Below are 14,462 nucleotides of genomic sequence, written 5' to 3' on the forward strand. Positions count from 1 at the left end.
TGAGCACAATATACGTCTGTATACAGCTTCTCAGCATGTGTAGTTTTGTCGCATAGACACACCAATAGATTAGCGTCATCGCTAATAATTTATCATCGTTGCCAGTTTCGTTATACGCAGGTAAAAATAAAATGACAGAGCAACTGCATACGGTCGCTTCCCGTCTGTGAGTCCAACGTAATGGATGTTGGCACAATCAATTTTAAATATCACGCACATATATTTGCAGCTCTCAGTGCTGCTAGGCCTTGCAATGATCTCTTCTAACAGCACTTGCGTCATAGCACACTCTGGGACGCGGCAATGTACGCCGTGCTGCGTTCGGGGAATGTGGAAGGCCATCCACGAAATGCGCTGTCAGAGTGTTCCCGGGAGCGGACGTGTCACACGACCGCCGACCTAGGGCGTAAAGGCGAGCGCTGATAGCAAAGTCGGATATCGGAAGTGCAGCGAAGAGCATGAAGGGCCTCTTGCTGTGCAGTGAACTCCAGACCGTATAGAGAGCCTACAACTGACGTAGACGTTAGTATAGCGCGATTCTTTATGTCGTAGTTATTTCTCTCATAGGTGTCTCTCTCAGCACGTCCAGGAATGCACTCACGTCACAAGTGTCAGCTGCGTAGCGTTTCTTTTCGTTTGGTTTTGGGTTTTGTTGGAGGAATGGTAGTACTGTGCTGTGCCTGAGCGCAGAACTGCCGCCGGTTGCGGAAGCGTTCAAGAAGAATGACACCGCTTTTTGGTCGATGTCCTTTCTTTCTTTTTGTATTCATTCTGAAATGTGACGTTTGAAGCCGCCCGTTAGCGGCGCGACGGCATCGTCTCTGTTGTCTCTTCAGTCTGTCTGGGAATACGTAGAACATCGGCTCTGCATCTGACGCTAAGCAACACCATGGGCGGAGGTTCTTTGTGGCACAGGTGGCTCTGAGGCCGAGGAGGTATGTAACGATTTAAGTTATCTCCTCTTAAATAAAAAGAGGTTCAACATTATCAAGCAAGGATGTTCTATTTTCTATCCTTTTCCCCTTCGTAATTAGCTAGCATAATGATCGCCTTCATTCTAGGCGCATGCCACGTAGCTGGTTAGAACTGAGGTAATTTTAATTGCTGTCGCTTGAGGACACTCAGATGATTTTTTGGATTGCGCCTCATTACGCAATTTTCCTTAATTAATTACTCAATTCTCGAATATTATAATTAAAAGAAAGTTAGCAGTGAGCAACTTGCAGAGCCGCATGGTAAACTCCCGGTGCAACTTTATGTTACTCAATACGTACGTCCTACATAAAAGATATTTTTCGGAGCATGAAAGAAGCCCACGAATGCAGGCAATGCGCCTCGAGATGCCGGTAGCGCGTTAATTTGGCATGTAATTTCTTAGAATAATAATATGGGCATGGCGCTAAGATGCCGCGCTGAATCCGTTCTCGGCAATGGTATAGAGGTGCTTTTACATTCTCCATGTGCCTCGCGGGCAACTTGGTCGTCACGTTCATCGCCAATAATGGTGCAATACCCACTGAAAAACCTCGTTGTGGCTTCTGTCCAGCGCTTGATGGTAGTGTAATCTTGTTTCTATAACCAATTGTTCATGTGCGTTTCGGCGCGGAGCTGATAAGAATGATTGCAGGGCTGATAGCCCAATTTATCTTTTGAAATCCTGTAGCCTTTGAGCCCAATGATTTCTTGACTGTTGATGCGAATAAAGCAATGAGCTACGGAAGGCGGCAAGTTCGGACCCTGTCGGTGTTTAGACATTACCGATCTTGAACTTCGTGTAGTTTGACGTTGTTGGAATAACCACCGCACCAGTAGAGCTGGTGAGAGTTGAAGAGCCATCTGTATAAATGTGGACTCGATAGAAATAGGAATAATGCAGTACATGTAAGCGGCTTGATTGAGGGCACAAGTTAACAAACCCGACTTGGTTCCAACAACTAGAATGGAGAGCTGCAATTGTGGTTGCCGGAAACACCACGAAGGGCATGGTAATCTTGCTGCACTTGTGAAATCAGATGTAACAGAAGATTGGTATGAGGCTACAATGCTCCAAAAAGTTGTTTCCAGTAAAGTTATGAAATAGACGCAATGAGCTGATACTACCTTCGCAAAATGTGTCGAGCATGAGTTCTAAACGTGTGTGTCACGATATACGTACTGATGGAACGTTCCCTGGCGATGGCAATTGTTGTGACCGTTGAAGCGCATCACTGCAGTCAAAGACAGGTTCCAAGCGTTTGGGCTTGCACTTTCTCAAGCACTCTGAGATTTATGTTTTGCGTGCCTGACAGCATCGGAATGCTGCAATGCAAGAAACCCATGAAGCACGCTTTGTAGAGTTGAAACATAGAACCCACCGATGGTGTTCATGCTTTTTAGCGATGGCTTTGAAACAATGAGTCCAGAAGAGTATCTTCTTAAGGTATACCAGATGGGGCTCCAGGCGAGGTCGCGGTCGACACAGATCCCTAAAGATCGATATGTTCTCTTATATGAGATAGACTGGCCATTAATAAATACCGGGTATCCAGTCATCGATTTTCGTGGGAAGGCGACTAATGCGCATTTTGCTTTCGAGACGCCGAGGCCTTGTCTCTGAAGATAAGCACACGTCAAGGTTTCAGCCTTTTGTAAGCTTGCCCGAACATGCGGGCGAGTTACTGTTGAAGCCCAGATGCAAATTTCATCTGGGTACATCAAGAATGGCCGACAGTGGCAGGGATTTCACCTGCCCAATAACGGCTAGGCTGAACAAAACGGGGTTGCACCTTGAGGAACTCCACAGCTGGTGTAGTGGTCACTAGTTTGGCCATCTTCTGGGAACACAAAGAAGCTCCTTCGGGTCAGGTAGCTCCAAATCTACCGAAACATGTGGCCTCTTATTTCAGCAGGCGCGAGTGCGTCAAGGATGCCTTCTAGAGAAACATTACCGTAAGCTCCCTTCAAGTCTAGATACGGTGCTAGGTAGACCGGTTTAATGATTTCTGTTGTTGCATCGAAGACGCAAGGGCAATGACATTGTCTACCAACTAATGGCCACGCCGAAAGCATGTCGTCACGTCTGGGTAAATATTGTAATGTCCACGAAACCACTGGACATGCGTGCAGATCATCCTTTCCATCAACATTCCAACACAGCTAGCGAGAGCAATAGGCCGATGTGATGTTAGGAAAAGGGGGCGACTTTCATTTGACATTGGAACAACATGGCTACGCTTCAACACAGAGGGAACAAGACCGTCACTCCATGAATTGATTGATTGATTGAAAACTTTATTATTCCACCGAACAGGGGGGCCCGCCTGTTATCCTACACGCAGCTAGGGGAGAGGACGAAGCAGTCCCCACGCGTTCAGGGCGGTGAGTTTTCACGGCCAGGCGGATTGCTTGACGTTGGTCGTATTTAGTCTCGCTCTGGAGCAAGGCCTCCCAGGTTGCTCTACTTTCGATGTTTTCCTTGGCCGCTGGGGAGCCAGCACATTCCCATATTACATGATCTAGCGTACCTTTCTCGCAAATTTTGCAGAGAGCGTTGTTATAGTCCCACGTCTGAGTTAAGTAGATCCAATATGGTGATGTATAATTGTTTTCCTGGAGGCGCCGCCAAATGCGAGCGCCCTCCAGAGTGAGAGACCGATGAGGAGGCGCAAAGATTCTTCTTTTGGCTTTGTAATGATCTACAATTTCCCTGTCCGTGATAATGTTATCTTTAGTCCATGGAAGTGGCTACTCTAGAGTTGCCCGGTGGTAGAGTGCTTGGGCGAGCTTGTGAGCGGCTTCGTTACCTGGAACTTCTTCATGGGCCGGAATGCAAATAAAAGTTATGTCCCTCCTAGGAGGGTTTTGTTTAGAATTGGGAGGGCCTCTTCGAGATTCTCCTTTTGTTAAAATTTCGGATAGCTAATTTTCTATCTCATAATATGACTCCCGCTTTTGTACCCGCACAAGTGAGCGCTACTGCAACCTTCTCAGATGTACAGGCATCCCTCGTGCACGTGGAGCACGCTATCTTAACGCACCCGTCGCCATCAACCACCGTCAGCCCTGTCTCTGCCGCAAGCGAAGTCCACGTACGCTACTTTATGCGCCATTTTGTTTTTATGTTTATTTAGATGAGCCACGGGAACGTTTAGGAGAGTTGCACTCAAAGATAGGGGCCTCAAAGAGAACAGCCTCTTCAGTCTCATGCAAGCCTTTATTACCAGACGAATAGCGTATGCCACACCGTATCTTGTGTTTAAACAAGAAAAAGTGAAAATAGATGCGATCATTAGAAAGAGCGTTAAGAGAGCCCTAGGGCTGCCAGACTCGACCTCGACGTACCTCCTTCTCAAAATGGGGGGTTCAAAACACACGCTAGTTGAACTCACTGGGGCAGTACGAGAGTCTCATTTGGAAAAATTAAGCCAGTCCAAAACAGGGAGAAAAATAATGAAATTGGTAGGAATCTATTGTGACAGGGGTGCCACGACTGTCAAGAAGGACATTCCGTTGGACGTGCGTAAAAGCTTCCGAATCGCCCCCTACCTAAAAATATGCATCCTATCTACAACGAAAAGAGGAGAGCTCACAGCGCTAAGGCTCTAGTAAATAAACATAAAAAGTCACTCCATGAAACGTTGACATGGTCGCGCTTCATGGTCAAGGTTGCGTAGAGTAGTGTACGCTATATTGTCGGTTCCAGGCAAACGGCGAGAGCGCCTGCAAGCGGCGAGAGCAGCCTCTAGTTCTTCTATGGGAAAAGGTTCGTCCATTGCCGAATCTTGGCTGAAGGCATCTTTAGTAACACTCTTTCACATGCAACTGTCTCACAAGCCTTTTCCAACGTCCACTTCTCGACAGCCTTGGTGGAGAGCCAGTGCCTTAAAGGGAAGGCGTTGCTTAGGAGAAGAGCGAAGGCCCTGTGGCATAAGCGAGAGTGGTTTGTGGGGGATCAAAAGATTTAAAGAATGATCTCCATCGTTCACTAGCCAATTTGTCCATGCGATAACGCATCTTCCTCTGGACGCGCCTGGCCTCCCGAAGTTCTCGTATCGACTGTGTGCATCTATATCTCTTCTCTGCGCGCTGACTTGATGCACGAAGCCTTTCCAATTGAATGTCAAACTCCGCGCGAGTAGCTGTTCATGAGAAGGAGCGCGTTGAAGCATGCTTTGCGTCCGCAGTTACAAGCTCTTTGATGCGTGCAAGGCCGCCATTGCATTTGGCGTTCACAGAGGCTTCAAATGCGGACCAATCAACTGTTGGAGATACCATAGGTGAGAAAGTATTGACCGGAGCTAATGACGGCAACGTAAGTAGGAATATGGTCATTTTCACGCACTTCCAAATCAGTAAAGCACCAGATGTTCGAGGTAGGACATAGTTGCACCAAAGTCACATACAGACAGCTATTGTACGACGACCCTCTCAGGCATATCGGGCTGCCGTCGTTCAAAACACAGAGGTCGTAGTCAGAAGCAAAGAATACAAGAGTGCTGCCTCTTAGATTGGTTCTTGTAGTTTTCCAAAGAGGGTGATGAGCAATAAAATATCTTGCCATTATTGAAGGGCAGGAGCTCGTGCTCAAAACATTTTGAAGCCGTTTGCAGCCAAAACCACTTCATGGGGAATTGTTGCTTAAGACGGGTGTTGCCTTGCGACTCTTCTTCTTTACGCAAAGGCACATATAATGGTTGTCGTCGTGGAGGGCAAACATGGGCCACGTTGGTGAGTGCCTTGCAAACATAAACGAGGACCTTGCTACTTTTGTCACAGGTGGCAGAAACAAAAGCTTCGCATCCACATAATCTCAGGATATTTGGCATGTTTGATTCAAAGATGACAAGTAACAGGAAAGGATTTATTAAACAAATGTACTAAAATTGGAAATACGTGACTTGAGGCCTGCGGAATTTCACCAAAAATTGGGGTATTCTTGTCTTTTTCTTGAAAGGGTCGCTTCTGCAGAAATGGGCAAGCCATGTTTCTAATGTAGGCTTTCAAGCACAGCAGCGAGAATATCCAACACTTGCAAAACGCATCTAGGAGTCGGAGTTTCTCATTTCCCAAAAGTGTGCGAATCGCAGTCAATACTGAGTTCAGCAAAATAGCAATCTTTACACCTTATTCAGGCAGCTTGTTGGTAGCAAGAGGTAGGCTTGATGAAGGCGACGCATGCTACTCAAGTGGCAATTGCCAAACGCATCGACCAGGCGGAGTTTGTGCATTTGCCAAAAGTGTGCGAATGGTAGTCATTAGTGAGTTCAATAAAATAACTGATTGTACATCTAGTTCTGGCAACTTTTTGGTAGCAGGAGGTATGCTAGATGAAGGCGACGTATTCTACTCAAGCTCAGCAGGTGTTCATGCATTTGCTGGTATAATTCGACCAACGTCATAAGCGCTTTTCTAGGCTTCTTCATTACTGATAACGTTCGGTTTGGTCTCGCTCAAATACTGCTGTTTTAGAATGCAAGATGACGGCGCCACTGGTCTAGGTAGGCGCTATGGAAAAGGGGGCCTTTATATTCCTACAGGAGTACGTATGAGTGCGCATAATGTGATTTCAACGACGGCGCCGGCACACTTCACTGCACACTTCACTGGCAGGCACACGCCTGCAAAGATTATCCTTGCCACCTTGGTGTAGTTCTTAGAGCCCAATGTCTATGCATACTATATGGCTTGTTTTCGACGGTGGCGCTCATCAATCTATAATTTTGTTGATCTCATTACGTAGGTATACTATCAAAAATCACATAAACATATGTCTGCCGCTGTGTTCCTAGGTGTCAAAGGGGCACATAACGCCTTCTACGAATCCATTCTCAATGTTCTTGTTATTGTCGGCGATTATTTTTCGATATTTCTAGTTGCTTCCTTAGGAAGTCTTTATTCGTGTGTACCGAAGATAGCCTTACCACGTGACAATGCACTTCGCAGGCTTCTCTCAAGCCTTCCTTCCCCCTCAAGTCCTCATGTACGCGAAATAATTCAAAGGCTCTTACTTGGACAACGTAGTGCCATTGCATCCCAGACCTGGACATATCGTCAGACAAGTGGACTTCGTTGGCGCTTACACCCTAGACAGCCTTGATCAACAAACTGATGATTTCCTATAAGAAGAACACACAGATTTGTTGGTATTACCACTGGATAAAAATCGCCATTGGAGCCCTCGTGTAATCTACATAAAAGATCGTGCGCCTGACAGGAATTTTCAGCGGTGTTCAAGTACCTACAATGAAACACATGGCGGAGATCAGTCGCAAGCATTGTCGAAATTCGGCAGGGTTCTCTTTCTGGGCTTCCTGAGATGCAATTCCCCCATGTGGGCGCTCACTTGCGCGACAGATATTCGCTTCCTACAGGCTCTTTTTGCCGGTTCATACATTTCGTTTTCGTTTGCCAAAAGGGGCATCAACAGCAACTATTGCTGTCGCCGGGGTCCATTTTATACAAACGCACATTCCTATGGATGTTTAAAGAGTGCGCATTAGGCACTTTTCTGCAGTCCATTCCGACCATTTGGCTTCACTGCCATGAAGAAGCGAGGAAAATAGGGCAAACCAAGGGACTTAATATTTCATGGTCATAAGCATAGTACCGCACCGCATAAAAGCGCCACATGTGTAATGCGAAAATCTAGCTTTGGTCTCCACCTTTTAGTTGCCTTTTAGTCACTTTTAATTCCCTTTACCTTATTAATTGGCCATTTCAATGAAACATAACACATAACTTACCCTATTCATTCTGTGGCTTCATTATCTGTCTTTTCTGATGACTGTCCTTTCAGAAAAGTAGCAGATGTAATTTAGCGCTGGGATTCCTGCTTATCGCACCAGCCTTTCCCCATGCCCACTACTAAACCGTTGGTTCCCCTTTCATATCGCGTTCACTCCAAAGTGCACCTCACCATACGACTGATAAATAAACAAATTTAAATTTCGCTTTCCATTGTTAAACAACTATCACCGTACTTTCGCATGAAATGTAGACAGACTTTGTTCACTTCATTACAAATGACTGAACCACCTAAAATGTTCAACCAGGGCCGTTTCCTTCTTCAAGAAAAAAACGTTAGTTTATGCTAGTCAGTAACTGGCGCTAACAGATTACACACGGAAACAAAATCTCAGAAATCTGATGCATCGACATGTCGAAGTCTCCGTGGCACAGAAGAGCCCGCCAGCAACAGAAATAAGGGTGGTCGCACTGCTGTACGTAAGCACGCAAACATGCGAAAAGTGAGAAAGTAGTCATACTAAAAGCCGTCGTCCTAACGTATCATGCCTTGAAGATGTCATACTCAATATTCCACTGTGTTGCTCAAGGCAATGTACTGAGGAAATTTGTCACTGCGTCAACGATAAGATGCGGTACCAAGACAATAGTGTGACGCAGGGGTTCGAGGAGCACTTGGCCGAGCCTTGCAAAGAATGTGACTATGAAACTAAATTTGAGTGGTAAGCTCTATTTCTGAAGAATATTGGGAGCAGGTGCCACTCAATGAGACACTATGGCACAACATGCGTTAGCTTGTCGTCAATTTCTTTACTACCACAACAGATGGAATCTTTTAATGTTTCACTTGGAAGTTTTACCACTTAGCCAAAGGTATTATATTTTTTGTTTGACTTTCCTGCTTTGCATATTTACCTATTACTCTTACATCTTGATTTTGCTTCTTTATGCGTTATTCACTTGACCGACCTGAAAAAATAATGAAGTTTGTCCAGGGTCCTTGGACCAGTCATTTTATGTGTCCATCGCTTTTGGCTCACGCTGCTTATCTATCACCACCGCCAGTTTCATAGCATGCCACCCGACGGCACCGACAACTATTGAACTTGTAACGTCTTGAGCGGCACTTTATCCTGTCAGCCAAGAAGAACCTCGAAGGTGGTTCATATCCTGGACCTTAATGGCAGAATTCAGCTCTTTACTATTAGTGCTGTTGCGCTAATAGTAAAGTAATAGTAATAGTATTCGAGTGATTGAAATCGAAGAATGGCACTATGTTACATATGAGAGGAGTTCAAGTAACTGGGAATATAAGGCCTACGCTGTGATTTATGTTGGTATATTGATCAAGCGGCTAATAAAAGATAATAAAGCTGTTCATCTGCAACGCGTTCGGCAGCATACTGATTATTTGGCTACCGAGTAAGCAAGGCAGACGCTGAACCCGCACTCGCCTCCCACGGGACACACTTGACACACTTCTTAGTTACACTGAATACTGTACAGCCATGCATGATGTTTTCTGATGGTCTGGGTTCAGACTCAGCATGGGAACTGACAATCACATTTGATTGTTTTGGAGGCTTGTATGTTAAATCTCACGAAGTGGACTGCCAGACTACATCCTAACTTGCTCAGTAGTCCACAAAAAATGGTCGTGTAGCGCAAACATGCAAGGACGAAAGGGGACAAGGGGATCGTCCTTCCGTCCTTCTTTTTCTTTGCGTAAAACGACCAGAAGTTTTATGGTCTACGGAGCAATATCAAGCAACTTGCCCAACAGGATGTACTTCTGGATTAAATCCTAATTGCCGATATGTGGAAAACATTTGACAATGTCAAGAAGGATCACACTCTCTCAACAAAGCAAGAATAAATCCTAGCCAACGAGCACTCAGCGGAATAGCAAGGTTTATGGAACCAAGACCCATTCGACTTCCCAGCAACAGCAATACCTCCTCTCCACTTGTAATTTGCTATATCACTCGAGGCACACCCCAGGGCTCGATCTTGACCTCCTGACTTTAATGTGGCCGTGTTCTCTGTGTCCCTAGAACTTGAACCAAGCACTGGCATCTGCTATACTATATATGCAGACTACTTAACCGTTTAGGCTGAACCACGAGACTATGGCGGAAATACACAAGACATCGCCATGGAACTTTAAGCTGCCCATAACACTCGAAAACGCTTTTCCTAAAAATAAAACTGCACTTTAGCACCGGCAGAAACGTAGCTTCTATGTATCAATGGCAGACGAAGCATCATGCTGCCACAGCACGCAATAACCTTAGCACTCGGACACAATGAAGTCAAAGCCACACGTGGACACGGCAACATTCTCGGGATACTGATCCCCAGCTGCAATACAGATCACTCTAGACCACCGAGACCAAATTATCATTATTAAGGTCACTATAAAGAATGTAGAGTACTGATATTAATATATTTATATTTATTTATATCAATATAGTAATGATATAAATATTGTGAGCATTATATTACCCCTTCATCTCTATATATTCATCATCATGGCCAGCGTCATCGTCTTCAGCGCGCGACCTGTGCAATAAACCGTTGAGGCTTAACAGCTGTCTCGAAAGTGGTGGAGGCTGCTTTCGATACCTTGGTCCTCTACGCCTTCGAGTTTCCCTAGAGCTTCGGTCAGGCCGCCGCTTGATCCACCTTTCCGCCAGGATGCTCCAAGAAGATCCTCCAGGAACCTCCGGCGTCACCATCTCTGCCCTAACGGCTGTTCCTTCATGGACCGCCAGCACGCGGCAGCGCGATCCTACCATGTTTGTTGGCCTTCGTAGTGACGACGTTGATGACTGACTGGAAAATTATGACCGCGTGAGTGAGTCCAACCGGCGGGATGACATGCACAAGCGTCGCAACGTCGCATTCTACCTCACTGACGTTGCCAGGACTTGGTTCATCAACCACGAGAGCACCTTGCCTGACTGGGCTGCCTTCAAACACCAGCTTCGGCAGATTTTTCGCGCTCCCAACGTCCGCTCTGAGGTCGCCAAGAAAAAGCTTGATGAACGCACGCAACTTCCCGGGGAAACGTACACATCTCATATCGAGGACGTACTCGCCCTTTGTCGCCGTGTTGACGCCACCATGACGGAATTTGACCGTGCTCGTCACATCCTAAAGGGCATTGCTCACGTCGCGTTCAACGCACTGGCGATCAAGAATCCTAATACCGTTAACGATGTGATCGCGACTTGCCAACACCTGGACGCACTGCAGGCCATCCGTTTACAACGTGTCGCCAGTTATGCGCCTCCTTCGTCGGATACCTACCTGCGTATGCTGATTCGGATTCTCATACGCGAAGAGCTCTAAGCGTGTGGCCTGCTCAGCCCTCTAGTTCTCCAGCCTCAGCCTTCGGTTCCTGGCCTGCGCGACATCATCAAAGAGGAGCTATCCTCCATGACCTAGGCTGCGAGCTGTGGCCCTCCTTCGCCATCCACCTCGTATGCTCAGCTTGCGGCTATGCAACCAGCGTTCGTTGGGACAGGGCCTCCTGCTCCTGCTACTGCCCCCAACCATCTGGCGACTCTACCACCCTGTCCGCCTGCCACAGCATATTAAACTACTCGCCCTACGCCCCGCCCCATTCGTTATTATTGTGGTATTCGCGGTCACATATCGCGTTTTTGCCGAATACGACAACAGGACGAACGCCGCGGCTGCGATGTTTATGAGAGAGACCCGTTGCTTCCTCCGAGTCCTTACCAGCGCCGGCTCTCCCCACGCTCACCTTCTCCACCTCCCGAAGCACCTCGCAACTACCATCCAGAGCGCCGCCGCTCGCCCTCCCCTCTCCGACGCTCGACATAACCCCTGCAACCGGCCACCCGTACTCCTGACTACCGATCGAAAAACTGGTGGTGGTGGTGGTCGTGGTGCAGTTTTTCGAGAGAAAGCTGCATGGCTCGCACAGCCTACAATTCCTCCAGCGTGCCCGGCCAATACTTTATTCATGTGTGAAGAAGGTGTACCAGTCCTAGCATTGCTTGATACGGGAGCCGCTAGTTCTATTATTCACGCTGGCTTGTGCGCTCGCCTACGCAAAGTTATTACACCTTACAGTGGAGCTCTTCTTTGTGGTGCAAATAATATTGTGATTCGGCCATCGGCGCAATGCATCGTTAGAGCTTCGATCGACGGGATACGCCACCATATCCAGTTCGCAGTGTTGACTTCCTATGCTCACATGCTTATACTAGGGTGGGACTTTCTCTCTTCGGCGTCGGCTTTCATATCGTGCCGTGAACGCCTCGGTAACTTGATAGAGGCCGACAATTCCGACGACGTGCACAAACCGCGCCTCGCTTACGAACTGCTGACCATTGTATGGTGCCCCCTGGTTGCGAACAACTCCTTGCACTTAACTCTGACATCACCGATGGTGACGTTTTGTTCCCAGCCTTGTTCGCTTCACCAATGGCATGGCCACTTTGGCTGTACTCAACACAACCAATGAGCCAGTCCTGCTTTCTAAAGGCGCCGTTCTCATGTGCGTCTTGGACACTCAGCCTGTCTCTGTGCTTACCTCGACTACCGCTGTCTCACAACCACCCACAGCTATGGATCCGCTCCCTGCTTCTGATCTCGCTAGTACCATCAGCTCCGATCTAACGCCACAGCAGACGAGCGATTTACTGGCGTTGTTATCCAAGCGTAAAGACTGCTTCGACGTCCACTCTCCTCTTCTAGGACACACTTCTGCGACGGCTCATCGCATAGACACAGATGGAACACCATCGTGCGCCGGCGGCCATTTCGCGTTTCTTCCGTTGAACGATAGATCATCGATACTCACGTTGCCGACATGCTGAAACGTAGCATAATACGCCCTTCATCAAGTCCTTGGTCGTCACCTGTCGTTTTCGTGCGTAAGAAAGACGGCTCAGTGTGATTTTGCGTAGACTACCGTGCCTTGAACAAAATAATCCGCAAGGATGTATATCCACTGCCCCGAATCGATGATGCGTCAGATTCATTACATGGCACGGATTATTTCTCCAGCCTTGATCTACGCTCCGGATACTGGCAGATACCCATGCACGAAGCAGACAAGGAGAAAACTGCCTTTGCCGCACCCGATGGACTTTACGAATTTAACGTAATGGCTTTCGGCCTGTGTAATGCTCCCGCCACATTTGAGCGGATGATTGACACCGTACTACGGGGCCTAAAGTGGAAGACTTGCTTATGCTACCTTGACGACATCATCATATTTTCGCCAACCTTTTCGCCTCGACGAAGTCCTGACATGCCTCTCAGCTGCTGGCCTTCAGCTGAATACAAAAAAGTGCCAGTTCGCCAGCAAAACCATTAAAGTTCTAATAATAATGATAATAATATTAATTGGGGTTTTACGTGCCAAACCACTTTCTGATTATGAGGCACGCCGTAGTGGAGGACTCCGGAAATTTTGACCACCTGGGGTTCTTTAACGTGCACCTAAATCTAAGCACACGGGTGTTTTCGCATTTCGCCCCCATCGAAATGCGGCCGCCGTGGCCGGGATTCGATCCCGCGACCTCGTGCTCAGCAGCCCAACACCATAGCCACTGAGCAACCACGGCGGGTCATTAAAGTTCTCGGACACCTTGTTACCAAGGAGTGCCTTCTACCCTAGCCCGACAAGATTACCGCTGTCCTTTGCTTTCCCAGGCCCCAACGCGCCAAAGATTTGCGTAGCTTCCTTGGCCTAGCTTCGTATTTCCGGCACTTCATACGTAACTTTGCCAACATTGCGGCGCCTTACCATCAACTCCTTCCTTCTGGAGCTCCCTACGTATGGTCGGACGAATGCCAAACTGCTTTTGACGCCCTCAAGCGTGCCCTCACGTCCGAACCCGTGCTTTGTCATTTCGACAACACCGCACCCACTCTTTTACATTCTGACGCAAGCGGACACGGTATCGGCGCTGTTCTTCTGCAACGTCAGCAAAATTCCGAAGAACGTGTGGTTGCATACGCAAGTCGCACGCTAACAGCTGCAGAGAAAAATTATACGATTACCCAGCAAGAGTGTCTCGCCGTTGTTTGGTCCGTCCAAAAATTTCGGTCTTATCTGCACGGCCGCCACTTCACGGTAGTTACTGATCACCACGCCTTGTGCTGGTTGGCGACGCTGAAGAATTTAACGGGACGTCTCGGCCGTTGGATGCTCCGTTTACAAGAATACGACTTCAACGTCACCTAAAGGTCTGGAAAGAAACACCAGGATGCCGATGCTCTCTCTCGTCCCCTACCACCGTTTTCAAACGCTGCTTGCTTACCACCTTCCGTGAGGGAACCGCAGGTCGCGTCGCATGCATTCCGTTCGCTCGCAGCTCTCGACGGGCTCCCATCGAGCCATTCTCATACGTTTTGCTCTAGTCAACGTAATGACTCCTACTGCCACTCCCTTATGGAACGTGTTCGCGGATCATCTCGCACACCTAACGCTCGGCTCCGTCGCTAGTTGAAGAACTTCAAGATCAAAAATTCGATATTATACCGGTACCTGTTTCATCCCGAAGGGCACCGTTGAGTTCCTGTCGTTCCCCGATCACTTCGGGTCCAGCTATTGGAGACCTTTCACGGCGATCCCACTGCCGGTCACTTTGGTTTCCATAAAACCAACAAGCGACTTCGCAGCCGCTTCTCTTGGCCTGGACTTGCAACCAGCTTAGCAAAATACGTGGCTTCCTGTTCGCTCAGCCAACACCGCA

General features: G+C 47.7%; 1 protein-coding gene across 1 annotated transcript in view; it reads left to right on the top strand.

The window, feature by feature from the left end:
• Positions 1-719: 719 nt before the first annotated feature.
• The window catches only part of LOC142576538 (monocarboxylate transporter 12-B-like), a 101,592-nt gene continuing 87,849 nt past the window's right edge, over positions 720-14,462 (top strand). The window contains exon 1 of the mRNA XM_075686698.1: positions 720-935. The gene's annotated coding sequence lies outside the window, so the exon portion shown is untranslated. The remainder of the gene's footprint in view (positions 936-14,462) is intronic.

The sequence above is a fragment of the Dermacentor variabilis genome, chromosome 3 (genome assembly GCF_050947875.1).
Source record: "Dermacentor variabilis isolate Ectoservices chromosome 3, ASM5094787v1, whole genome shotgun sequence".
In the NCBI taxonomy this organism is placed as follows: Eukaryota; Metazoa; Arthropoda; class Arachnida; order Ixodida; family Ixodidae; genus Dermacentor; species Dermacentor variabilis.